General features: G+C 39.3%; 1 non-coding gene across 1 annotated transcript; it reads left to right on the top strand.

The window, feature by feature from the left end:
* Positions 1-10,488: 10,488 nt before the first annotated feature.
* Positions 10,489-10,595, top strand: LOC115935543 (U6 spliceosomal RNA). Its single transcript, XR_004071151.2, has one exon. It is a non-coding gene; the product is annotated as a U6 spliceosomal RNA (small nuclear RNA).
* The last annotated feature ends 7,479 nt before the right edge of the window (positions 10,596-18,074 follow it).

The raw sequence follows: 18,074 nt of genomic DNA, 5'->3' as shown, positions 1-18,074 counted from the left end.
ATTAAAAATTAAACATAAAGAGACTGGCCAGGTGCGGGGGCTCATGCCTGTAATCTCAGCACTTTGGGAGGCCGAGGTGAGCGAATCACCTGAGGTCAGGAGTTTGAGACCACGCTGGCCAACATGGTAAAAGCCCGTCTCTACTAAAAATACAAAAATTAGCCGGGCATGGTGGTGCAGGCCTGTAGTCCCAGCTACTCGGGAGGCTGAGGCAGGAGAATCGCTTGAACCTAGGAGGCAGAGGTTGCAGTGAGCCGAGGTCACGCCACTGCACTCCTGCCTGGGCAGCAGAGTGAGACTCCATCTCAAAAAAAAAAAGACAAAGAGACAGAGGAAAGAAAATTCTAGCTGAATGTCCAGCTTCCTTCTGCAAGACTCTGCATAATGTGGCCCCAGCTGCCTCTCAGGCCCTCCTGTCCCTTACTTCTGTTCCTCCAGTTCCTCAGCAGGCCAATCCCTTCCTGGTCCCGGGGTTCTGCGCTTGCCAGCCCCTCAGCCTGGAGCCCCATCAGCCTCTCTCTACATCATCTTTCTCATCCTTCAGGTCCTCAGGAATGCCTTCTCTGACTGCCCTTTCTAAAGCAGGAACCTCCTTGTCATTATCTCTGCATCCCATTTCTGACCTTTTTAGCACTTATCACAGTGAGTAATTACTTTTGGTTGGTTGTTTACTTAGCTTTGCTGTCAGGAGATGACATTGGAAAGCCTGATTGGGGCTAGGTGGGGAAGGTGAGTGGCCTGTACTTCTGGAGTAGGTCCTGTGACTTTCTATTGGTAAATGACGTGAGTCATTAACTGTCAACATTGTCAGAAGTGACTTGAGACTTGATGGAATGGACTGACCTGATTCTAATTCCAATCCAGTTCTGGCAGCTGTCTAACTGTGGGCAAATCATTTCTCCTCTCCAAAGCTTAGTTTCTTCACCAGTGAAATGACTGCAGTTGATTTTGAATAGGCTTAGATAAATAACTAACATTCTATTTTCTTCTCCTGATTCACTTAGATAGCCAGCCAACTTCAGGCATGAGGTGGAATAGGAAGTCATTCACTTTGGGGGCAAGATGGTATGTATTAAGGACAGCGATGGCCCTGCCCTGAAGTTGCAAAGTGTCTTTTCATCAGGGGGCAGATCTCTGCTCAGTTCTGTTTACCCTGGTTGGACTCATAAGCCAGATAGGTAGGTGACTGCCTGCTGCATGTGGTAGAACAACAAAAGTTACCGATGTCCTTCATTCTGGGTGTCACAATCTGTGACAGGCAATTTTCCCCAAACCCCTTGGTTAAAGGTAAACAGTTCTCCTGGTGGAGCCAGCTCAAAAAGCCACCACTATCCATTCACATTTTTAGAAGTCCAAGGCTATGGGGACATGGAACAGAAGTAGTGAAGAGAAAATATTTCTCCAGACTGTTCTGTCCAATACTATAATTACTCTCTACATGTGGCCACTGAGCATTTGAAATGTGGCCACTGTGATTTGAGGTGTGTTGAAAACATAAAACAAATATTGAATTTTAAAGATTAACATAAAAAAAGAATGTAAAATAACGCATTAAATACATTTATATTGACTGCATTTTGAAACAGCGATATTTTAGACATGTTGGGTTAAATAAAATATATCTTAAAATTAATTGCATCACTTTTAATATTTTTAATGTGGCTACTAGAAAAATCTTAAATTACTTATCGGCTTACAGTATTTTGCTGTTGGATGGTGCTGATCTAGAGCTAGAGGGGTGTGTGTGTGTGTGTGTGTGTGTGTGTGTGTGTGTATGTGTGTGTGGAGAGAGAGAGAGGGTGGAGGAGTTCATATAGCAAAGGAGGAGCTTGATGGAGATGGGAGTGAGTCAAGAAAACATTTTTCCTAATTTATCTCTAGTTTGGATTTAATTGCACCATTAGGCAGCAGGCTAAGAAACATTCCATAATGCCAGGGCACTAACTGGAATTATCAGAGGTAAAAATTGTAGGGATTTTCAGGTTATGTGACTTAACACGAGGCTCAGGTATGATGAATTTGGTTGGAGGGGCGGGATGGAGTAGGAGGCTGAGGGAGCAGATCAGATTCTATAACCCCACCCCACCCTTCAAAACTACATTGCACAGTGTAGTTTCTCACTGGTGGAGAACAGAGTTACCAATGGGAAAGAAAAAGGCTGAAATGAGCCCCATGGTGGATTAAACAAAGATTGAGCCTCTTCACTTTAGTGTAAGTTACTTACTTAAGTATAGAATTTTGGTTTTATTGCAAAAGGGATAATTTTAAAAATTTCTGATTAAAAAGACTTTCGGCAACACAGAAAGAAGACAGCAAAGCAGAAAAATAAAAATTATCTGAACTCCCAGAACTCAGTTATACCTAATTTAATATTTTAAAGTAATTTTTCTAGTTATTTTATTTATTGACATGAATGTGTATTATAGTGCTATGTTCTATTACTGAAATATCCAATTCTTAGCTCTTACAGTTTCACTTAACAATATGTCATAAGTATTTTATTATATCATTATTCTTGAACAAGATAATTATGAATGGCTAGCTAATATTATATCATAAGAATTTTCCAACACTTCAACCATTCTCTAATGAATGGGTGATTAAGTCATTTATCATTTTTTATCTATCATAAGTAAAATGTGATGAATACATTTGTACACCAAACATGTTCTGAGTTTTTAAGGAAAGTGGAAGAAGTTTGTAAAAGCCACTATGGAGAATGCAAAGGAACTCAATGTGAGTTAGTTCTCAGATGGCTTATTTTTTTAATGGAGGCAGAGAGTTTAAGCAACTGATTTTTAAGCTATCTTTCTACTATGAAATTTTATGTTGACTCTTTAGGAAAATATTATTCCATTTTTTTCATTCTTTATATTTTTTCCATTTAAGTACAGGCAAGAATTTTCTAATTTTCCATACTGTAGATAATTTAGAACATGTTATGACTACTTAATATCACTTTCAGAAATATATTCCCTTTGTACTGACTATAGGTCTATTCTCTATCTTAAATTTCATTTTAGAAGGAATGAACCACAAAGGCAAATTTTTAAGCTAAAAAACATTAAATGTTAAAATAACTCAAAACAAATATTAGACAAACAGAAATCTAGTGTTAAGAATTGTAACAGGTCTGAGATTTTACCCTGCCTACCTAGCTGCAAACTCACAAGTTTCATGGATGCTCACAGGGACATGAGACATGAGATGCCTGGGTCAGAGACAAAGCACAGTTTATTACTCACAGCAATATCAACAGCCAGAATATCACCTTGGGTTCTTCAAGCCCCAATTCCCACAGGATGACAGAAAGAGGTACAGGTGATACCTGTATATGCAAGAGGTCACAACACAGGAGAGGAACTCTGAATATAGGGAACCTGAATTTTTTTATAGTGGACATTAAAAATGCTGTCCTATTCAGGAGTGTCCAAGGCTATTTGTTATATAAACATCCTGATAAGATAATTTGGAGTAAAGGCCATTCAAGCTTCTATACATATGATGCAAAAAAAATTGCAAGATATCTGTGGATAATTATCTTTAACATAAGAATAAGTGCTGTATTAGGAACTAATTAGAGTATATCACATATTTTGTCTATTTGGTGCATGCTCTTTTCTTCATGACCAGCCTGAGACCTGTTCTTGCCTGGCATATCTACTTTCTTTTCCTGTTCCTTAATCATAGTGGTAAATGTCTACATATACAGTCTGCAAAGCAGCCTATACAGCAGTTTATCAGTAGAGCTGTCTGCTTTTATCTGGAAAAGATAGCCATCATGTCCATTTCCGTAAGCGCAGATCAGGGAAAACCATCCCTGCTCTTCTAGCAAGATTGTAAATGTACATGAGACAGAGGAAGGGGCCCACTCTCTCCCTCTTGGGAATGAAATGAAAGAATACCCCAGAACCCCCATATGTTCCCTACCACAATCTACAGCCACTGCATGTGGCTGAAATACCACTGATTGCCAAAAACAATATAAAAAGAGGTCTCACCCAAAAGGAAATTTTGTTCCCTAAGGGAAAAGTCTTCATAACATTGGCATGAATAAGTTATGAAAAGCCTTCACAACTGAAAGAGACATAATCATCATTCATGTATAACAGATTTGTTTATTCATTTCAGTTGATTAATTATCAGTATCTGCTGATGGTGGGGGTAACAAGGCTGCTCTGATGAAAGAATTATCAAAGTACATGCTTAGAATATTTATCACTGAGCACATATTGTATAAACTTAGCATATTTATTATGTTCTTTCTATATGGGACCTTTCTTCCCCAAGAGAGATTAGACAGTACTGCCCATGCTTGTAGGCAATTTTCCTTCCAAACATGATACTTAACTCTTTATAGAGAAATTGACCATTTTTATAATGCTGTGCTAGTGCAAGCATGATCACCTCTCCTAAGAAATTCTGACACAGAGTCCTCTCCTCCTAAGAAATTCTGACACAGAGTCTCTGAACTGTTCTCCTCACCTCCAGCCTTACTTTCCTGCACATCATATATATAATTTTTATGTATAATACCAATAGCCCCTAATGTAAATAAGGGTGACTTTGTTGGTGGTTCTTATGTCTTTCCCAGCTTTAGGCAGAACTACTTTAAAATAGAACACAAATTGTATCTCTGGCCACATCAACTTTGATGTTTGGTCAAACAATCCCCAATAGTACAACTACTGCTTAAAGGAAAAGTGACAATTTGTGTAAGTTAATATTAACCTTTTAAGTAAAAATTAAAAGTGACAAGTTAACTAAATTTAAATTAAAATATGAAAATCAATATAATCCAACATGATCTATATGTAGCAATCTTCAAAGAAACTTTTTGTTTATTGACTATCATAGTAAGAACTTATCATAGTAAGAATTTATTGATTCCCTACTATATGTCAGACACTAAACTGGATGCTTTAAATATGCTTTCTTTTTTAAAACATTTTTTTATTTTTTGAGACACAGTTTCACTCTGTCACCCAGGCTGGAGTACAGTGACGCAATCCCACCTCACTGCAACCTCTGCCTCCCAGGTTCAAGCATTTTCACGCCTCAGCCTCCCGAATAGCTGGGATTACAGGTGCACACCACCATGCCCAGATAATTTTTTTATTTTTACTAGCGATGGGGTTTTGCCATGTTGGCCAGGCTGGTCTCGAACTCCTGACCTCAAATGATCTGCCAGCCTTGGTCTTCCAAAGTGCTGGAATTACAGCTGTAAACCACCACAGCTAGCCCGGCCTAGATATGCTTCGTCATTTAATCTCTACAACATCCTTGAGGCTGATATTGTTATGACCTCCTCATTACAGCTTAAGAAAGTAAGGCATAAAGAGAATAGTTCACTTGCCCAACATCACTTAGCTTATATGTGGCCAAGTTGGCATTCAGACTGCTCTCTTTCCGCTCTCTGAGTCAGAGCTCTCAGCTATTATGCTGGGATTCTCTCTTTAGTTTCTTTGCTAAGACCACCATAATAGCAATCAGAAGACCTGGGTTATGATCCCAGCTCCAATAATATTATCTCCATGACATCTTTACTCTTAGGTCCCAGTTTCCTCACACTCTCATTTCACCTACCCCCATGGCATTCATGTCTGACTCTCAAGTCTTTGATGCTCTCCTTATCTCTCTTCCTGGACTTCAGACCCATAATATTTAAGTATTTGCTGTATGAACATTTACACTTCAATGTGTCCAAATTAGACATCATCCCAACCAGCTCCTCACATATTGATCTCTTTCTCAATGAATGGTGCCACTAGCCACCTCGTTGCCCAAGGAGCGTAGACTCCACCATCTATCTCTTCTCTCCACATCCACCACTGTGCTAGTGCAAGTATGATCACCTCTCCTAAGAAATTCTGACATGGAGTCTCTGAACTGTTCTCCTCACCTCCAGCCTTACCTTCCTGCACACCATTCTCCATCCTTCACCCAAAGTGAACCCTTAAAACCAAATCTCATCAGGCCACTCTTCTGCTCAGAATCTTTCAATAATTTCCCATTGTCCTTAGATATATTTCCAAGACCTTAACACTGCTTCCTGGCTCCTGTCTACTACTTCATCTTCATCTTTTGCCACTTTCCTCCCTGGAGCCTCTGCTTTAGACATTCTGAACTCTTTCTGTTTCTTAAACAAACTCTCAATATCTTGCCTTGGTTTTTCTCAAATGTTTATCATTCCAACCTGGAGAACTTCTTCTTCTCTAATGTCTAATATCTACTCAATCTTTGAGTCGGAAGCCTTGTCTGGGCATCCCCACACTGTGTTGGCTGCCCCTGCCATGTGCTGTCATCATACCTCTGTGCTCCTTCCATTGCCTCATCACAGCATTTTTCATTCCTTACTGTTACTGCTTGTCATTAGACACAGGTAGACTGTGAAGACTAAAGTCAGGAACCTTGGCCTTGATTGCTATTGGTCAGGAGCTCTTAGATATTTTATAGATTTCATTTATTTATATTTATTTATTTATTTATTGAGACGGAGTTTTGCTCTGTTGCCAGGCTGCAGTGCAGTGGCGCGATCTCGGCTCACTGCAACCTCTCCCTCCTGGGTTCAAGTGATTCCCCTGCCTCAGCCTCCCGAGTAGCTGGGGCTACAAGTGTGTGCCACTACACCCGGCTAATTTTTTGCATTTTGGTAAAGACAGGGGTTTCACCATGTTGGTCAGGATGGTCTCGATCTCCTGACCTCGTGATCCGCCTGCCTCGGCCTCCCAAAGTGCTGGGATTACAGGCGTGAGCCACCGCACCCAGCTAGATTTCATTTATTAAATGGAAATTATAGTAACTGCCTAGCCTACATCTCAGAGGTTTTAAAGATATTTAAGAAAACATTTTTAAATCTATAAAACAATAAACAAATATTAGTTACTTTATTATAAACTTAGCTCTACTCCTAAATTTAAGGCAGGAGAAATAAAACTGAATTTGAGTGACTAGGATCTAGTTGCATTCAAATCACTTTGGAATGTTTTTCTGATTCTGTTAGGCCTGGGATAGGGCCAGGAAAGTTGTGTTATTGCAGAATTCTTCAGATGACTTGGAAGCACAGACAAGTTTGGAGAGTGGTGCCTTAGAACATTTTTCCTGATCTGAAAGGTTATGGTCCTCATGAATCAGTGTGGAGAAAAATATGGGAATTTCCTTGGTCATATTAACCCTACAGAGATAGATCCAGCATATGCTTCTAGAAGAGAGTCTATTGAAGCCCAATAATATAGTGAGAATTGACCAATCCAGCAAGTAGGTCATATTTAACTTGTAAAAGTCAGAAACTAGTTACTAGGAAGCAAAGCTTTCGCAGAAAAGCAGACAACTAACTCATGAAAAAGAACGAATCTCCTATAGCCTTAAGAATAGAAAGACCCTAACACAAGGGTCAAGGAGTGAAGGGGACTGGATTATCTCCCGAAGGAAAAGGGGAATGGTGCAGACGGTAAGGTAAAGAGACTGTGTAAAGTAACATTTCCTAAACTGGGTCCTATAGGACATTGTTTAAATGAATGTTAAAAGGAGTGCCTTGAGAAAGAGTTACAATGTAAAATAAGCATACATACTACATTCCTTTTGCGCATTAATATATTATAGACTGAGATTTTTGCAATAGAGTTAAATCCTTTTACCATTTTTAAAATTCACATTTCCTAAACTTATTTGTGAATGAATGAATTGTCTTACAACCGTTTTGAGAATAGAGCATTTTAAATTAAACATGAAGGGACTTACTTGTAGTAAAGAAGGAAATTGGGACTCTGCCCTGTAAAAGCTTCCTTGAATCATCATCATCATCATTACAAAATGTGATCCGCAAAGACTGTAGACCTTGTAAGCAAAGTCTCTTGCTTATCTAATTTTGCATTTTTAGCACCTAATGTAGAGCTGGACACAAAATACATGTGGAACTGAATTGCCTTCTGTCACATTTGAATGAATAATATAATGGTGAAGTCTTTGAAGAAGAATTTAATTCTTTAGGCATATTCTCTTCTTCATCAAATATTTCCTTAAGAACTTACATATGCCATTTATATAATTGTCACTGGTTAGGGTTGAACTGTTAAAGTGTATAGCAAATTGTTAAGTGAACACGTTATATAAAAATAAATAAAGTGGCCAGGTGCGGTGGTTCACGCCTGTAATCCTAGCACTTCGGAATGCCAAGAAGAGTGGATCACCTGAGGTCAGGAGTTCGAGACCAGACTCACCAACATGGCGAAACCCCGTCTCTACTAAAAATACAAAAATTAGCCAGCTGTGGTGGTGGATGCCTGTAATCCAAGCTACTCAGGAGGCTGAGGCAGGAGAATCACTTGAACCTGGGAGGTGGAGGTTGTAGTGAGCCAAGATCGCACCACTGCACTCCAGCCTGGGTGACAGAGTGAGACTTCATCTCAAAAAATGTAAATAAATAAATTAATTAATAATTAATAGTGTATAGCAAAGAGATCTCATAGCCTTGGAGATTTACTTTACCCAATTATTTATTTTCTTCCTATGAAAGTGTATGCTTTCTTTCAAATATTAACCACCTGATAGGCTATGAAAAAGCTGTAGGGTGTCAGTCACAATTCAGATTATAAATTAAAGAAAATGATATTTTAAAGTGCTTTGAAATATCCCTGACACATTTTATTCTCAGTTGCCATTAATTCTTCTACCTCCTTCCATTAGCATGACCACTTCCCTGTTCCAAACTTCTATCATCTCTCACTTGCACTATTGCATTAGACTAGGGGTCCTTAAATCCTGGGTCTTGGATTGGTACTGGTCCGTGGCCTTTTGGAAACCAGGCCACACAGCAGGAGGTGAGCAGCTGGTGAGCATTACTGCCTGAGCTATGCCTCCTGTCAGATCAGCAGTGGCATTAAGTTCTCACAGATTGGAAACCCTATTGTGAACCGCACACATGAGGGATCTAGGTTGAGTGCTCCTTATGAGAATCTAATGCCTGATTATCCGAGGCGGAACAGTTTTATCCCAAAACCATTTCCCCTGCCCCGCCCACCCATGGCCCCAGTCTGTGGAAAGATTGTCTTCCATGAAACCAGTCCCTGGTGCCAAAAGGGTTGGGGACCACTGCCTTAGACTCAAACCTGACCTCCATGCTATTTTCCACGCTTCCATTCTTAACTCAGTCTTATTCCATTCTCCACGCAGCTGCCAGGGTTACCTTTCAAAACATAAATTGGATCACGTCACTACACTGCTTAAAGCCCTCCAGTGAGTTCCCTTTGGGCACTCCTCAATATAGCACATAGTGCCCTAATTCTCCATTCTCATCTCCTGGCTCTCTTTTCTCCCTGTGATCCATCACAAGAACATTCTTTCTGTTTCCTGAAAATGCCAATCTATTTCCCACCATCAGGCCTTTTTGTAAGTGTGTCCTCTAACAGAAATTCATGCTTTTAGGTCTGGGACCTGCTGCTGCTTTCACATCATTCTGGTCTTGATATTTCCGATTTCCTTCTCAAAACTAGCATCTTTCCCTCTTTCACTCCCACTTCCTGTCACCCTGTTTTATTTTTTTCATGGGACATTTCACTATCAGAAATTATCTTGCTCATTTAAAGCTTTCCTTGTTTATGGCCAAGTGTGGTGGCTCACACCACATTTGGCAGTAATACCAGCACTTTGGGAGGATCCTTTGAACCCAAGAATTTGAGACCAGCCTGGGCTACATAAAGACCCCATCTCTATTAAAAATAAAATATAAGTGAATAAATAAATAAATATTTCTTTGTTTATTATATCTCTTCCACTAAGCTGGGGAAGAGCATTTTCTTTCTGTTTACTAACAACTGGAACAGTGCCTGGCACGTAGCAAGCCTTTAATAATTATTTATTGAAGCAATAAATGAAAAAATTAATTGTAATCTAGAATGTTAAAGCAGCCGGGCACGGTAGCTCATGCCTGTAATCCCACATTTTGGGAGGCCGAGGCAGGTGGATCACTTGAGCTCAGGAGTTTGAGAACAGCCTGGGCAACATGGTGAAACCCTGTCTCTACTAAAAATAGAAAAATTAGCTGGGTGTGGTGGCATGTACCTGTGGTCCCAGCTACTTAGGGGGCTGAGGTGGGAGGATCACTTGAGCCCAGAAGGTGGAGTTTGCAGTGAGCCAAGATCGCACAACTGCACTCCAGCCTGGGCAACAGAGGGAGATCCTTTCTCAAAAAAAAAAAAAAAAGAAAGAAAGAAAGAAAGAAAAAAAGAAAAAAAGAAAGAATGTTGAAGTAGCTCATTTCTTCCTCCCACTAGGAAAATAAATGGCCAGAATTGGCATTCTAATTTCTTAAGACCCCAGAGAAGGTTAAAACAGGACTATCAGCTGTCAAAAGGTTTAATTCTAACATTTGTTGTTATATCTTCCTATTGCCCAATTATGCTTTTTTTGTCCTTTTAAAAAAATGTGGTAAAATATACATAACACGAAAGTTTCCATTTTAGCCATTTCAGTGACATTAAATACATTCATGTGTTCGCTTTGACGGCACATATACTAAAATTGGAATGATGCAGAGAAGATTAGCATGGCCCCTGTGCAAGGATGACATGTAAATTCATGAAGTGTCCCATATTCTTAAAGAAAAAAAAATACATTCACAGTATTATGTAGCTATCACCACTATCCATTTCCAGAATTTTTTAATCAGCCCAAACAGAAACTCTGTATCCATTAAACAATAACTACCTATTCCTCCCACTCTCCAGCCTCTGCTAACTACCATTCTATTGAACGCTTCTTTGAATTTGCCCATTCTAGGTCCTTATGTAAGTGAAATCATATAATATTTTTCCTTTTAAGTCTAGCTTATTTCCCTCCGCATAATATTTTCGAGGTTTATTCATGTTGTAGATGTATCTGAATTTCCTTCATTTTTAAGGATGAATAATATTTCCCCAGCACTTTGGGAGGCTGAAGCAAGAGGATTGCTTGAGCCCAGGAGTTCAAGACGAGCTTTGAGCAACATACTGAGACCCCGGCTCTTTAAAAAAACAAAAAGAATGAATAATATCTCATAGTATGGATATACTACATTTTGGTTATGAATTCACCTGGTGATGAACACTAGGATTATTTCTACCTTTTGGTTTTTGTGAATAATGCCGCTAGGAACATTGGTGTACAAGTATCTCTGTCCCTGCTCTCAATTCTTCTGGGTATATTTATATATACACCTAGGAGTGGTATTTCAGGATCATGTGGTAATTCTGTGTTCAAGTTTTTGAGGAATTGATTCATCTATTCTTACTGCCTTCTCACTTTTCTTCCAAAATGGTAGCCTTCTAATGCTATGTAGAAAGAAAGTAGCACTTTTGGGATCTAGTCCCATTTGGGAATACCCCATGCCTTCTTGATTTCCTACCAGGGTGGCTCAATTTCCTGGTGCCTACCATTCTCAAATGAACCAAATCCCTTCATTTTCTTTTCTACTGAACCTCTAAAATATTTGAAAACATAATTGGATAACACACATAAAAAGCAGCCCTGAACATTTAAACCAGCAGTTTCCCCATGGGAAAACTGATCTCTCATTGATTAGGATGATTGATGATTTATGGCTGGGTGTAGTCAGCCCAGCAGTTGCCGTTAGACCCAAGCAGCACTGGACTCATAGTATCAAGTGTTGCCACACCCCTGGCACCTATGTACATATTAAATCAGAGGCTACTATTTGCTTTATTGCTTTTAAACCTAAAAATTCATTATGCTCCTAAAACTTGTCAGTGATTCTCAAACACATGAGGCTTGATGTAGCCACATAGAGCTATATGAAGCCCCATTGTTTATGGATCACTTTCTTTTCCATTTTCTCCTTCGTGTGACTTTTTTCCATCATTTTCTTCAGCATGAGAAAAATGTATTCAAAAGATTATAAACAGCAGTTGGTAATCAGTGCATAACAGCTTTCTGTGTATAATACAATCATTAGGTGTACATTAGACATTTGGCATAATAGGCATACTGTCGCCAGAATAGAACTCTGTCAAAGTACCAATGCCTCCTGCCTTGAAAATGCACAGATCAATTTTGTATCCCCCTACGGGTGAGGAAAAATGTAACAGCTGCACAGAATTACTCTGTGACAAAGTTCAACTGATTTTGCTTATCAAATTCTGAATAAAGTCAGTATACATGTAAATGTATTAATATCAATTTCTATCACATGCCACTTAATATTCCCTCATCTCCTCCTTATTGAAGCTGTATTCTTGATTTTAAAGCTAAATTTGAGCATGATTTTAAATCATATCCATAGCTGGTACTAGAGCATTAGTGAAAGATGATTTATGATGTTGAGTATTGGCCATACCCCAATTAAAACTAAAATGTATTACTTACATAAAATGTCCAGGAGCTACAAATCTATACAGATGAAAGTAAATTAGTGGTTGCGAGGGCTAGGGGTGAGAAAAGGGAGTGACTGAAAATGGGCGCGAAGGATCATTTTGGGGTGATGAAATGTTCTAAAATTGGATTTTGGTAAGGATTGTATGACTAAATTTACTGAAAGTCATTGACTTGTATACTTATAATGAGCTAATGTTATGCTATGTAAATTAAACCTCAATAAACCTTTTTTTTTTAAAAAAACAACTAAACAGCAGAGAACATCATTCCATTTATATCTTTGTGATCCTGTATAAGTATATCCATAGAATAAATTCTGAGATATGGAATGGTGGACTTATTCAAATTTCTTATATAAACCACCAAATTATCTTTTAAAGTTAATTCACCAATATAGTCTCTTATCAACAGTGTCTGTCACTATACATTTCTCCACAATGTTGTCAATACTTGACAATATTCATCTTGTATGTTTATGTTACTGTGGAAAAATGCTTGCTGTAGTTAATTTTTTTATTACTGTACTATTTAGAATTTTAAAAAATATTTTTATTGTCTATATTTCTCTGTGAATTACTTTATCCTTTATCCATTTTTAAAAATGGGTCGTGGCTGGGCATGGTGACCCATGCCTGTAATCCCAGCACTTTGGGAGTCTGAGGTGGGTGGATCACCTGAGGTCGGGAGTTTGAGACCAGATTGACCAACATGGAGAAACCCCATCTCTACTAAAAATACAAAATTAGCTGGGTGTGGTGGCACATGCCTGTAATCCCAGCTACTCGGGAGGCTGAGGCAAGAGAATTGCTTGAACCCGGGAGGTGGAGGTTGTGGTGAGCCGAGATGGCGCCATTGCACTCCATCCTGGGCAACAACAGTGAAACTCTGTTAAAAAAAAAAAAAAAAAAAAGAAAGAAAGAAAAAAGAAAGAAAAGTTGTTATTTTCTTGTTGAATTGTATATCTTTATTCTGCATATTAATTTTCCCTGTTATGTATACTGCAAATGTAATTTTCCTATTCCGATTGCTGAAAACCTATATAGCTTAGGAACCAAATCTAACCCACTGTTTTTCATCTTTTTAATTTTTTATTTTGAAATGGTTATAGACTCACATGAAGTTGCAAAGATAGTACAGAAAGGTGCCATGTGCTCTTCACCCAGTTTTCCCCAGTGGTTACATTTTACATAATTATAGTACAGTGTCAAAGCCAGGAAATTCATATGGGTACAGTATATGTTTGTGTCTATGCCATTTTATCACATGTGTAGATTCACGCAGCCTCCACCTCAATCAAGATGCAGAACTATTCCCTTATCACAAAATCTCCCCGAAGCTACCTCTATATAGTCACCGCCATGCACTATATCCAGTCATGCCTGACCCCTAACCACTCATCTGTTCTCCATCTCTATAATTTCATCATTTTGAGAATGTTATGTAAATGGAATCTAACAGCACATGACCTTTGAGATTGGCTGTTTTGACTCAACTTAATGTCCCTGAGGTCTGTCCAAGTTGTTGCCTGTATCAAGAATTTATTTCTTTTTATTGCTGAATAGTACTCCATTGTACGGATGTACCCACCATCTTCTTTTAAATGACTTATGAGCTCAATGTTATTTTTACATTTTAAACGTTGAAAAAAATTAAAAGAAGACTATTTTGTAATGTGAAAATCATATGAAAATCAAATTGCAATGATCATAAATAAAGTTTTATTGCAACCTAGCCATACCCATTTGCTTATGCATTCTATTGCTACTTTCATGTTACAATGGCAGAGGTAAGTAGTTGTGATAGTGACCACTGTGGAGATGACAGTATGAAAGCAGAGCAATGGAGGGCCAATTCCTTGATTTTTTTCTAGGCAGCCTTACCCACCTTGGCAGCCTCTCTGCTTGGTTTGCTGAACTTCTCCCCATAGTTCATGGGCTTTCCACTTACTCAGAATACTATTATTATTATTAATTATTATTATTTTGGTAAGTGAGAGCTCTTAAGCTTTTTAAATTCTCTACCTGAAATAGTTTTTCATCACAGCCTTGTTTCCCCTTTTATAAAGGATATGAGCCAGGAGCAGTAGCTCACATCTGTAATCTCAACACTTTGGGAGGTTGAGACGGGAAGATTGCTTAAGCCCAGGAGTTTGAGACCAACCTGAGAAACACAGGGAGACACCATCTCTACAAAAATTTTAAAACTAGCCAGGCAAGGTGGCACATGCCTGTAGTCCTAGCTACTTAGGAGGCTGAGATGGGAAGATCATTTAAGCCCAGGAGGTTGAGGTTGCAGTGGGCCATGATTATGTTACTGCACTGTAGCCTGGGCACCTGAGCAAGACCCTAAGAAGGAAAGAAAGAAAGAAAGAAAGAAAGAAAGAAAGAAAGAAAGAAAGAAAGAAAGAAAGAAAGAAAGAAAGAGAGAGAGAGAGAGAGAGAGAGAGAGAGAGAGAGAGAGAGAGAGAGAGAGAGAAAGAAAGAAAGAAAGAAAGAAAGAAAGAAAGAAAGAAAGAAAGAGGAATGGGAAGGGAAGGGAAGGGAGGGGGGAGGGGAAGGGAAGGGAGGAAAGAAGGGAGGGAGGAAGGAAGGAAGGAAGGAAAGGAAAGAAAGAAAGGGAAAGAAGAAAGAGAGAAAGAAAGAAAGGCAAGAGAAAGAAAGAAAGAAGGAAAGAATGAAAGAGAGACAGAGAGAAAGAGAAAGAAATAGAAAGAAAGGAAGGAAGGAGAGAGAAAGAAAGAGACAAAGAAAAAGAAAAGATACAGAACTTACTGTAGAAATGCACATATTGGCTTCATACTGGCAGGAATAGCTCAGCCAAAAGCCTAAAGCAACTATAGGACAGTATTACAGAGAGGCAGTGGAGTGTAGTGACGTCTGTGGAACTTAGAAAGGTTATTTAAGCTGTATGATTCTCAGCTTGCAAGATCTGGGTCATTTTCTTTTCTTCCATTTAAATGAATTTCTGCTATGTAGCTGCCCATAACAAAACCTCTATTTCTCAGAAAGATTTGGCCATGCAAACAGGCTGTGAGCAGAAGTGATGTTTGCAAGGGAAGGGACTGGGGGTGCGGGGAGTGCCATCTTGGACGGTGTGGCTGAAAGCAACGTCTCACAAAGGCTGAGCAATGGAACAGATAGCGTGTGGGTCCCTGGAGCAGGGTTATCATACTAGTCCTGGACCCCCCCCCCCCCACCGCCCACTTCTGGACTCTCAGATTATAAAGAGAGAAATCTATACCTTATTTAAGTCAATACTTTGACTCTCCACTACATGAAGCTGGACCTTCCATCTAAACTGCACAGCCTTTCAAGGTTGCTCTGAGAAATGTTTAAGAAGAAAAAATCAAAGCACATATACAGAACAGACTTTGTATAGCCTGCCTTTCTGACTTAATTACTCCTTTTTGTATTTACTACAGAGTAAAGCAAAGAGCTAGACACAAAGAAGGCATTCAATAAATAGTTATGATGAATTGAGCTGAATTTAGTAGGCTAAGATAGGACAGATTCCAGTCTTCACACACTCACTTGGCAAAATGTGTACTATGGTTTACATTTCTACATGAGGGAGGCTGACATTTATTCACACACTTCTGTTAGAAGATCCCCACTGTTAAACAGCCTGAATTCTTTTAAGGGTTTGAAGTTGGCTTCTGTTGCCTTATGAGAGCCCAGGAATTATATCCAGCCTACTGTGCCTACCGAGGTTCCACGTGGGTCTCAGCAGGCACCAGAAGGCTGACTCAGTAGTCACTGTGATCTCCCAGGCAGGACATGCTGCGATCAACAGCAGTCCCAGCTACCATCCGTTAGAAATCATATGAGTCCTCCCAGGGGTCTGTCCTTTGAAGCATGACTCCATTGACTACTCTCCTAGAATTTCCCACCTCTCTAAAAGGAACATGACCCTATTATAGATTCCTGAAGAGCTGCCATATTTGGAGAGAGACACCATATTTGCTGAGACCCTTCACTCAGTGGGAAGGATTCTTTGTACCATGGGAAGGTTGGATTCTCTGAAAGACTCCAGCATGTGAGCACATTACAGATGATAAACCCCATTCAATAGCTCCAACTTCCGCTGCTACCTAATTTTTTTTTTTATCTTTGGGAAACAAAAGAGAGGAGATACATCTGTTTCCACATTGTAATAATTCACCATTTAAACTCCCAAAGAATCAGTGGACTTGATCATTCTTAATTATTCCTCCCATCAGCTAGTGAGTATTCAAAATATGAGATTTAGTAATTTGTGTGTGTCGAGTTACATGGGAGAGAAATAAGACAAAGCAATTTTATATGTTAATAAAGATAAAATCTGGCATATATGTATAACTTCACAATTTAACCGGTAAGAAATAGGATTACTGCCTTTCCCATCTGCTTGGCAGTGAGGTGTTGAAAAGAAAACAGTAAATACTGTATTGACAAAGATACGGTTGTAGAAAATGAACAATGAGAGGTTTTATGCTAATGTATAGTGTTTTTTAAAAAAAGAACATAGGCAAACAAAATTGTCCTAACAAATGTAGCTGATCCATTTTGACCACAAAGAATCATTTTGTTCTTATATTTCTGCCTTTTTATGGTGCCCCCAAAGCCACATTTGCGTTTTCAGTTGGAGAGGCTCCTAGCTAACCTCCAAAACCCTTTTTCTGGCTGGGGTCCATCCTTTGAAGGAAAATAGGCAAAGGGAAACCTTAGCTGACAGAATCTGGTTTGGCACATCATTTCAACGCTAAGCAGAAATTATGAATTTGGGAATGGGGAAAGGAGTGGGAATACGGGAAGTGAGGCTCCTCAAAAATAAGATAACTCAGCTTCAGTGGTTCCTGGTGAGGGAAAGTTGGGAAACCATTTAGTTTCAGAAAAATTGCCTCTGCATATTGAGGAATGAATCAGATTCTATGTTATCATTTATTGAGCTATTATTTTGTGCCAGGGCATTACATTAAAGTATCTTGTCTACATTTTATTACTGAATTATCACAATCTTGTGGCATGGATCTCATTATCCCCATTTAATTTTATTTATTTATATTTATTTTTGAGATGAAGTCTTGCTCTGTCTCCCAGGCTGGAGTGCAGTGGTGTGATCTCGGCTCACTGCAACCTCTGCCTCCCGGGTTCAAGTGATTCTCCTGCCTCAGCCTCCTGAGTAACTGGGATTACAGGTGCATGCCACCATGCCTGGCTAATTTTTGTATTTTTGGTAGAGATGGGGTTTTGGCACGTTAGCTAAGCTGATCTTGAACTCCTGACCTCAGGTGATCCACCTGCCTTGCCCTCCCAAAGTTTCAGGATTACAGGCGTGAGCCACTGCGCCTTGCCCCCACTTTACTGATAAGGAAATAAGGTCTGTGGGAATTAAGTCACCACTTCAGGTCACACTGGGGCAAAGTAGTGGCAGAGTCAGGATTCTCAACTTTGAGGCTCCTGAGTTCAAGGCTGTTGCTGTTAACCACTGAGCCCACAGTGCCTCCCTTCTATAACACTGACTTCCAAAACATTGCTATTCAGTTAGCATTTTAATTTCTCGAAAACAATCTTACATGTAGTAAAATCTCAGAAGTTGACATAGTTTGGATATGTGTCCCCACCCAAATCACATGTTGAATTGTAATCCCCAGTGATGGAGGTGGGGCCTGATGGGAGGTGATTGGATCATGGGGATAGATTTCTCATGAATAGTTTCACACCGTTCTC

This window comes from Gorilla gorilla, chromosome 6 (assembly GCF_029281585.2).
Source record: "Gorilla gorilla gorilla isolate KB3781 chromosome 6, NHGRI_mGorGor1-v2.1_pri, whole genome shotgun sequence".
In the NCBI taxonomy this organism is placed as follows: Eukaryota; Metazoa; Chordata; class Mammalia; order Primates; family Hominidae; genus Gorilla; species Gorilla gorilla.
This window is presented reverse-complemented; position numbering and strand designations above follow the sequence as displayed.